Consider the following 7,433-nt stretch of genomic DNA (forward strand, 5'->3'; position numbering starts at 1 on the left):
CCACCCCCCGACCGCCACCCCCCGACCGCCACCAGCCGACCGCCACCAGCCGACCGCCACCAGCCGTTCGCGGTGTGCGCCTCCGGCGCCACCGGTCCCAAGCACCATCCCCAAGCACCATCCCCGACCGCCACCCCCCGACCGCCACCCCCCGACCGCCACAAGCCGACCGCCACCAGCCGACCGCCACCAGCCGACCGCCACCAGCCGTTCGCGGTGTGCGCCTCCGGCGCCACCGGTCCCAAGCACCATCCCCAAGCACCATCCCCGACCGCCACCCCCCGACCGCCACCCCCCGACCGCCACCCAGCGACCGCCACCAGCCGACCGCCACCAGCCGACCGCCACCAGCCGTTCGCGGTGTGCGCCTCCGGCGCCACCGGTCCCAAGCACCATCCCCAAGCACCATCCCCGACCGCCACCCCCCGACCGCCACCAGCCGACCGCCACCCAGCGACCGCCACCCGCCGTTCGCGGTGTGCGCCGTTATCCGCCTCTCGGTGGTTCCTTGCCGGGCGTGGGTCGGCGTCCGCTGTCGGTAGGTGACGGGACCATAATCGGCCCGCGGACCAGCCGGCGGGGCTCTCTTGAAAGCCTACCCGCCTTCGCTGGTTCCCCGGTCGGCCACGAGTAGCGAGAATTCGGCCTCTTCGCCCGGAGCGCGGCTCAACTTCAGCGAAAATGCACTAAGTGCCAAAGCCCATTCATTTACAACGGCGTGTCCGCCAGAGGGCGCGTTTCCCGCCGCGGACCGGCCGGCGGGGCTCGTCGGAGAGCGTGTCCGCCTCTCGGTGGTTCCTGCCGGGCGTGGGTCGCCGTCCGCTGTCGGTACTTTACGGGACCACGTTCGGCCCGCGGACCAGCCGGCGGGGCTCCCTAGAAAGCTTATCCGCCTTCGCTGGTTCCCTGGTCGGCCACGAGTAGCGGGAATTCGGCCTCTTCGCCCGGAGCGCGGCTCAACTTTTGCGAAAATGCACTAAGTGCCAAAGCCCATTCATTTACAACGGCGTGTCCGCCAGAGGGCGCATTTCCCGCCGCGGACCAGCCGGCGGGACCCGCTCGACTTCCTATCCGCCTTCGCTGGTTCCCAAGTCGGCCAGAATTCCGGGCCGCGACCGGTAACTCGCGGGACCATAATTGGCCCGCGGACCAGCCGGCGGGGCTCTCTTGAGAGCTTACCCGCCTTCGCTGGTTCCCTGGTCGGCCACGAGTGGCGAGAATTCGGCCTCTTCGCCCGGAGCGCGGTTCAACTTTTGCGAAAATGCACTAAGTGCCAAAGCCCATTCATTTACAACGGCGTGTCCGCCAGAGGGCGCATTTCCCGCCGCGGACCGGCCGGCGGGGCTCGTCGGAGAGCGTGTCCGCCTCTCGGTGGTTCCTGCCGGGCGTGGGTCGGCGTCCGCTGTCGGTAGGTGACGGGACCCCGTTCGGCCCGCGGACCAGCCGGCGGGGCTCCATAGAAAGCTTACCCGCCTTCGCTGGTTCCCCGGTCGGCCGCGAGTGGCGAGAATTCGGCCTCTTCACCTGGAGCGCGGAGCGACTTTTGCCAAATTTTTTCTAAGTGCCAAGGGCTCTCGCGCCGCGATGCGTCCGCCTCTGCTGGTTCCCCGGTCGGCCGCGAGTGGCGAGAATTCGGCCTCTTCACCTGGAGCCCGGAGCGACTTTTGCCAATTTTTTTCTAAGTGCCAAGGGCTCTCGCGCCGCGATGCGTCCGCCTCTGCTGGTTCCCCGGTCGGCCGCGAGTGGCGAGAATTCGGCCTCTTCACCCGGAGCCCGGGCCGACTCCCGCCGACATGATCACATCATGATCCAATAGCGAGTGTCGTATAACTGTAACATGATGTACAAAATAAATATATAAATATTAACATCACCTATAAACATTAAATATATAAATATTAACATCACCTATAAACATTAAACATATAAATATTAACATCACCTATAAACATTATGAATACCATGTTTATAACCGAATGCTCATTTTGTATTATTTGGCTGTAAATGCGAGCATAAGTTGTATATATCATGTATTTATCCACGAACCGTTAAAGAGATGTCAAGTCAGGCTACCTTAAGAGAGTCATAGTTACTCCCGCCGTTTACCCGCCTCTGTGCGAGAGGCGGTGTAATTTCTCTCCGTGTCCGCTGGAGGGAGGCATTTCCCCGTTACAAGCTCCGGGAAGATCACCCGGACGCGGAGAACGCTTAGCCGGGGTGCTGGGAGCCTCGTTCGGCTTAGAAAGTGAGGTGGAAAGCACTCGGGGAACCGGCTGGAGGTGCGGTGGAAGCTCGGCGGGCCGCGTAAAACGCTTAGCCGGGGCTCTGGAAGCCTCGTTCGGCTTAAACAGTGAGGAGGAAAGCACCCGGGGAACCGGCTGGAGGTGCTGTGGAAGCTCAGCGGGCTGCGTAAAACGCTTAGCCGGGGCTCTGGAAGCCTCTTCGGGCGTCAAGAGTGAGGAGGAATGCAACATGAGAACCGGCTGGAGGTGCGGTGGAAGCTCGGCGGGCCGCGTAAAACGCTTAGCCGGGGCTCTGGAAGCCTCGTTCGGCTTAAACAGTGAGGATGGGAGCACCCGGAGAACCGGCTGGAGGTGCTGTGGAAGTTCAGCGGGCCGCGTAAAACGCTTAGCCGGGGCTCTGGAAGCCTCGTTCGGCTTCGAAAGTGAGGAGGAATGCACCCGGGGAACCGGCTGGAGGTGCTCTGGAAGCTCAGCGTGCCGCGTAAAACGTTTAGCCGGGGCTCTGGAAGCCTCGTTCGGCTTAGAAAGTTAGGAGGAATGCACCCGGGGAACCGGCTGGAGGTGCTCTGGAAGCTCAGCGGGCCGCGTAAAACGCTTAGCCGGGGCTCTGGAAGCCTCGTTCGGCTTAGAAAGTGAGGAGGAATGCATCATGAGAACCGGCTGGAGGTGCTCTGGAAGTCCAGCGGGCCGCGTAAAACGCTTAGCCGAGGCTCTGGAAGCCTCGTTCGGCTTAAAGAGTGAGGAGTGAAGCACCCGGAGAACCGGCTGGAAGTGCTCTGGAAGCTCAGCGGGCCGCGTAAAACGCTTAGCCGGGGTGCTGGAAGTCTCCTCGGGCGTCAAGAGTGAGGAGGAAAGCACCCGTGGAACCGGCTGGAGGTGCTGTGGAAGCTCAGCGGGCCGCGTAAAACGTTTAGCCGGGGCTCTGGAAGCCTCGTTCGGCTTAGAAAGTGAGGAGGAAAGCAGCCGGGGAACCGGCTGGAGGTGCTCTGGAAGTTCAGCGGACCGCGTAAAACGTTTAGCCGGGGCTCTGGAAGCCTCCTCGGGCGTCAAGAGTTAGGAGGAAAGCATTGTGAGGGCCGGCTGGGGGTGCTCTGGCAGTCCAGCGGGCCGCGTAAAACGCTTAGCCGGGGCTCTGGAAGCCTCGTTCGGCTTAAAGAGTGAGGAGGAAAGTACTGGGGGAACCGGCTGGAGGTGCTGTGGAAGCTCAGTGGGCTGCGTAAAACGCTTAGCCGAGGCTCTGGAAGCCTCCTCGGGCGTCAAGAGTTAGGAGGAAAGCCTCATGAGAACCGGCTGGAGGTGCTGTGGAAGCTCGGCGGGCCGCGTAAAACGCTTAGCCGGGGTGCTGGAAGCCTCCTCGGGCGTCAAGAGTTAGGAGGAAAGCATCATAAGAACCGGCTGGGGGTGCTGTGGAAGTCCAGCGGGCCGCGTAAAACGCTTAGCCGAGGCTCTGGAAGCCTCGTTCGGCTTAAAGAGTGAGGAGGAATGCATCATGAGAACCGGCTGGAGGTGCTGTGGAAGCTCAGCGGGCCGCGTAAAACGCTTAGCCGAGGCTCTGGAAGCCTCCTCGGGCTTCAAGAGTGAGGAGGAAAGCACCCGTGGAACCGGCTGGAGGTGCTCTGGAAGCTCAGCGGGCCGCGTAAAACGCTTAGCCGGGGCGCTGGAAGCCTCCTCGGAGCGTCAAGAGTGAGGAGGAAATCATCATAAGAACCGGCTGGAGGTGCTGTGGAAGTCCAGCGGGCCGCGTAAAACACTTAGCCGAGGCTCTGGAAGCCTCCTCGGGCGTCAAGAGTTAGGAGGAAAGCCTCATGAGAACCGGCTGGAGGTGCTGTGGAGGCTCGGCGGGCCGCGTAAAACGCTTAACCGGGGCTCTGGAAGCCTCGTTCGGCTTACGAAGCGAGGAGGAACGCACCCGGAGAATGACATTTTGATATGATTTGACCCTAAATGGCCCGCGGACCAGCCGGCGGGACCTCGGTGAAGACCCATCCGCCTCGCGGTGGTCCCCGGCCGGCTAGAGTTCCGGACCGCGATCGGTACCTCGCGGGACCCTAAATGGCCCGCGGACCAGCCGGCGGGACCTCGGTGAAGACCCATCCGCCTCGCGGTGGTCCCTGGCCGGGTAGAATTCCGGACCGCGATCGGTAACTCGCGGGACCCTAAATGGCCCGCGGACCAGCCGGCGGGACCTCGGTGAGCACCCATCCGCCTCGCGGTGGTTCCCGGCCGGCTAGAATTCCGGACCGCGATCGCTAACTCGCGGGACCCTAAATGGCCCGCGGACCAGCCGGCGGGACCTCGGTGAAGACCCATCCGCCTCGCGGTGGTCCCCGGCCGGTTAGAATTCCGGACCGCGATCGCTAACTTGCGGGACCCTAAATGGCCCGCGGACCAGCCGGCGGGACCTCGGTGACCACCCATCCGCCTTCGCTGGTTCCCAAGTCGGCCAGAATTCCGGGCCGCGACCGGTAACTCGCGGGACCCTAAATGGCCCGCGGACCAGCCGGCGGGACTAGCTTGACTTCCTATCCGCCTTCGCTGGTTCCCAAGTCGGCCAGAATTCCGGGCCGCGGTCGCTAACTCGCGGGACCCTAAATGGCCCGCGGACCAGCCGGCGGGGCTCTCTTGAAAGCTTACCCGCCTTTGCTGGTTCCCTGGTCGGCCACGACTGGCGAGAATTCGGCCTCTTCGCCCGGAGCGCGGCTCAACTTCAGCGAAAATGCACTAAGTGCCAAAGCCCATTCATTTACAACGGCGTGTCCGCCAGAGGGCGCATTTCCCGCCGCTGACCAGCCGGCGGGGCTCTCTTGAGAGCTTGCCCGCCTTCGCTGGTTCCCTGGTCGGCCACGAGTGGCGAGAATTCGGACTCTTCACCCGGAGCCCGGAGCGACTTTTGCCAAATTTTTTCTAAGTGCCAAGGGCTCTCGCGCCGCGATCCGTCCGCCTCTGTTGGTTCCCCGGTCGGCCGCGAGTGGCGAGAATTCGGCCTCTTCACCCGGAGCCCGGGCCGACTTCCGCCGATATGATCACATCATGATCCTATAGCAAGTGTCGTACAACTATAACATGATGTACAAAATAAATATATAAATATTAACATGACCTATAAACATTAAATATATAAATATTAACATCACCTATAAACATTAAATATATAAATATTAACATCACCTATAAACATTATGAATACAATGTTTATAACCGAATGGTCACTTTGTATTATTTGGCTGTAAATGCGATCATATGTAGTATATATCATGTATTTATCCACGAACCGTTAAAAAGATGTCAAGTCGGGCTACCTTAAGAGAGTCATAGTTACTCCCGCCGTTTACCCGCCTCTGTGCGAGAGGCGGTGTAATTTCTCTCCGTGTCCGCTGGAGGGAGGTATTTCCCCGTTACGACCTCCGGGAAGATCAGCGGGACGCGGAGAACGCTTAGCCGGGGCTCTGGAAGCCTCCTCGGGCGTCAAGAGTGAGGAGGAAAGCATCGGGGGGACCGGCTGGAGGTGCTCTGGAAGCTCGGCGGGCCGCGTAAAACGCTTAGCCGGGGCTCTGGAAGCCTCGTTCGGCTTAAACAGTGAGGAGGAAAGCACTCGGGGAACCGGCTGGAGGTGCTGTGGAAGCTCGGCGGGTCGTGGAAAACGCTTAGCCGGGGTGCTGGAAGCCTCGTTCGGCTAAAAGAGTGAGGAGGAATGCATCATGAGAACCGGCTGGAGGTGCTCTGGAAGCTCAGCGGGCCGCGTAAAACGCTTAGCCGGGGTGCTGGAAGTCTCCTCGGGCGTCAAGAGTGAGGAGGGAAGCACCCGGAGAACCGGCTGGAGGTGCTGTGGAAGTCCAGCGGGCCGCGTAAAACGCTTAGCCGGGGCTCTGGAAGCCTCGTTCGGCTTAAACAGTGAGGATGGGAGCACCCGGAGAACCGGCTGGAGGTGCTGTGGAGGCTCGGCGGGCCGCGTAAAATGCTTAACCGGGGCTCTGGAAGCCTCGTTCGGCTGGGAGAGTGAGGAGGAAAGCACCATGAGGACCGTCTGGAGGTCTTCTGGAAGCACAGCGGGCCGTGTATGACGCTTAGCCGGGGTGCTGGAAGCCTGGGCCGCCTGGGAGAGTGAGGAGGAAAGTACCATGAGGACCGTCTGGAGGTCTTCTAGAAGCACAGCGGGCCGTGGAGAACGCTTAGCCGGGGTGCTGGAAGTCGAGTAAGGCTCAGCCATCTCGTCCAAGGTGCTTATAAAGTGCATGTCCGCTCGGCTGGAGGTATTTCCGGCCACCCGGCGCCTGTGCACGGCCTCTGGGTGGCTCCGGGCCGGCTAGAATTCCGGGCCGCGACCGCTAACTCGCGGGACCCTAAATGGCCCGCGGACCAGCCGGCGGGACGTCGGTGACCACCCATCCGCCTCGCGGTGGTCCCCGGCCGGGTAGAATTCCGGACCGCGATCGCTAACTCGCGGGACCGCAATTGGCCCGCGGACCAGCCGGCGGGACGTCGGTGACCACCCATCCGCCTCGCGGTGGTCCCCGGCCGGGTAGAATTCCGGACCGCGATCGCTAACTCGCGGGACCGCAATTGGCCCGCGGACCAGCCGGCGGGACCTCGGTGACCACCCATCCGCCTCGCGGTGGTCCCCGGCCGGCTAGAATTCCGGACCGCGATCGGTAATTCGCGGGACCCTAAATGGCCCGCGGACCAGCCGGCGGGACCTCGGTGAAGACCCATCCGCCTCGCGGTGGTCCCCGGCCGGCTAGAATTCCGGACCGCGATCGGTAACTCGCGGGACCCTAAATGGCCCGCGGACCAGCCGGCGGGACGTCGGTGACCACCCATCCGCCTCGCGGTGGTCCCCGGCCGGGTAGAATTCCGGACCGCGATCGGTAACTCGCGGGACCGCAATTGGCCCGCGGACCAGCCGGCGGGACGTCGGTGACCACCCATCCGCCTCGCGGTGGTCCCCGGCCGGGTAGAATTCCGGACCGCGATCGCTAACTCGCGGGACCGCAATTGGCCCGCGGACCAGCCGGCGGGACCTCGGTGACCACCCATCCGCCTCGCGGTGGTCCCCGGCCGGCTAGAATTCCGGACCGCGATCGGTAATTCGCGGGACCCTAAATGGCCCGCGGACCAGCCGGCGGGACCTCGGTGAAGACCCATCCGCCTCGCGGTGGTCCCTGGCCGGCGTGGATTCCGGACCGCGATCGG

Source organism: Syngnathus floridae, unplaced genomic scaffold (genome assembly GCF_059516105.1).
Source record: "Syngnathus floridae isolate MCC-2025c unplaced genomic scaffold, RoL_Sflo_1.0 HiC_scaffold_271, whole genome shotgun sequence".
NCBI classification, from domain to species: domain Eukaryota; kingdom Metazoa; phylum Chordata; class Actinopteri; order Syngnathiformes; family Syngnathidae; genus Syngnathus; species Syngnathus floridae.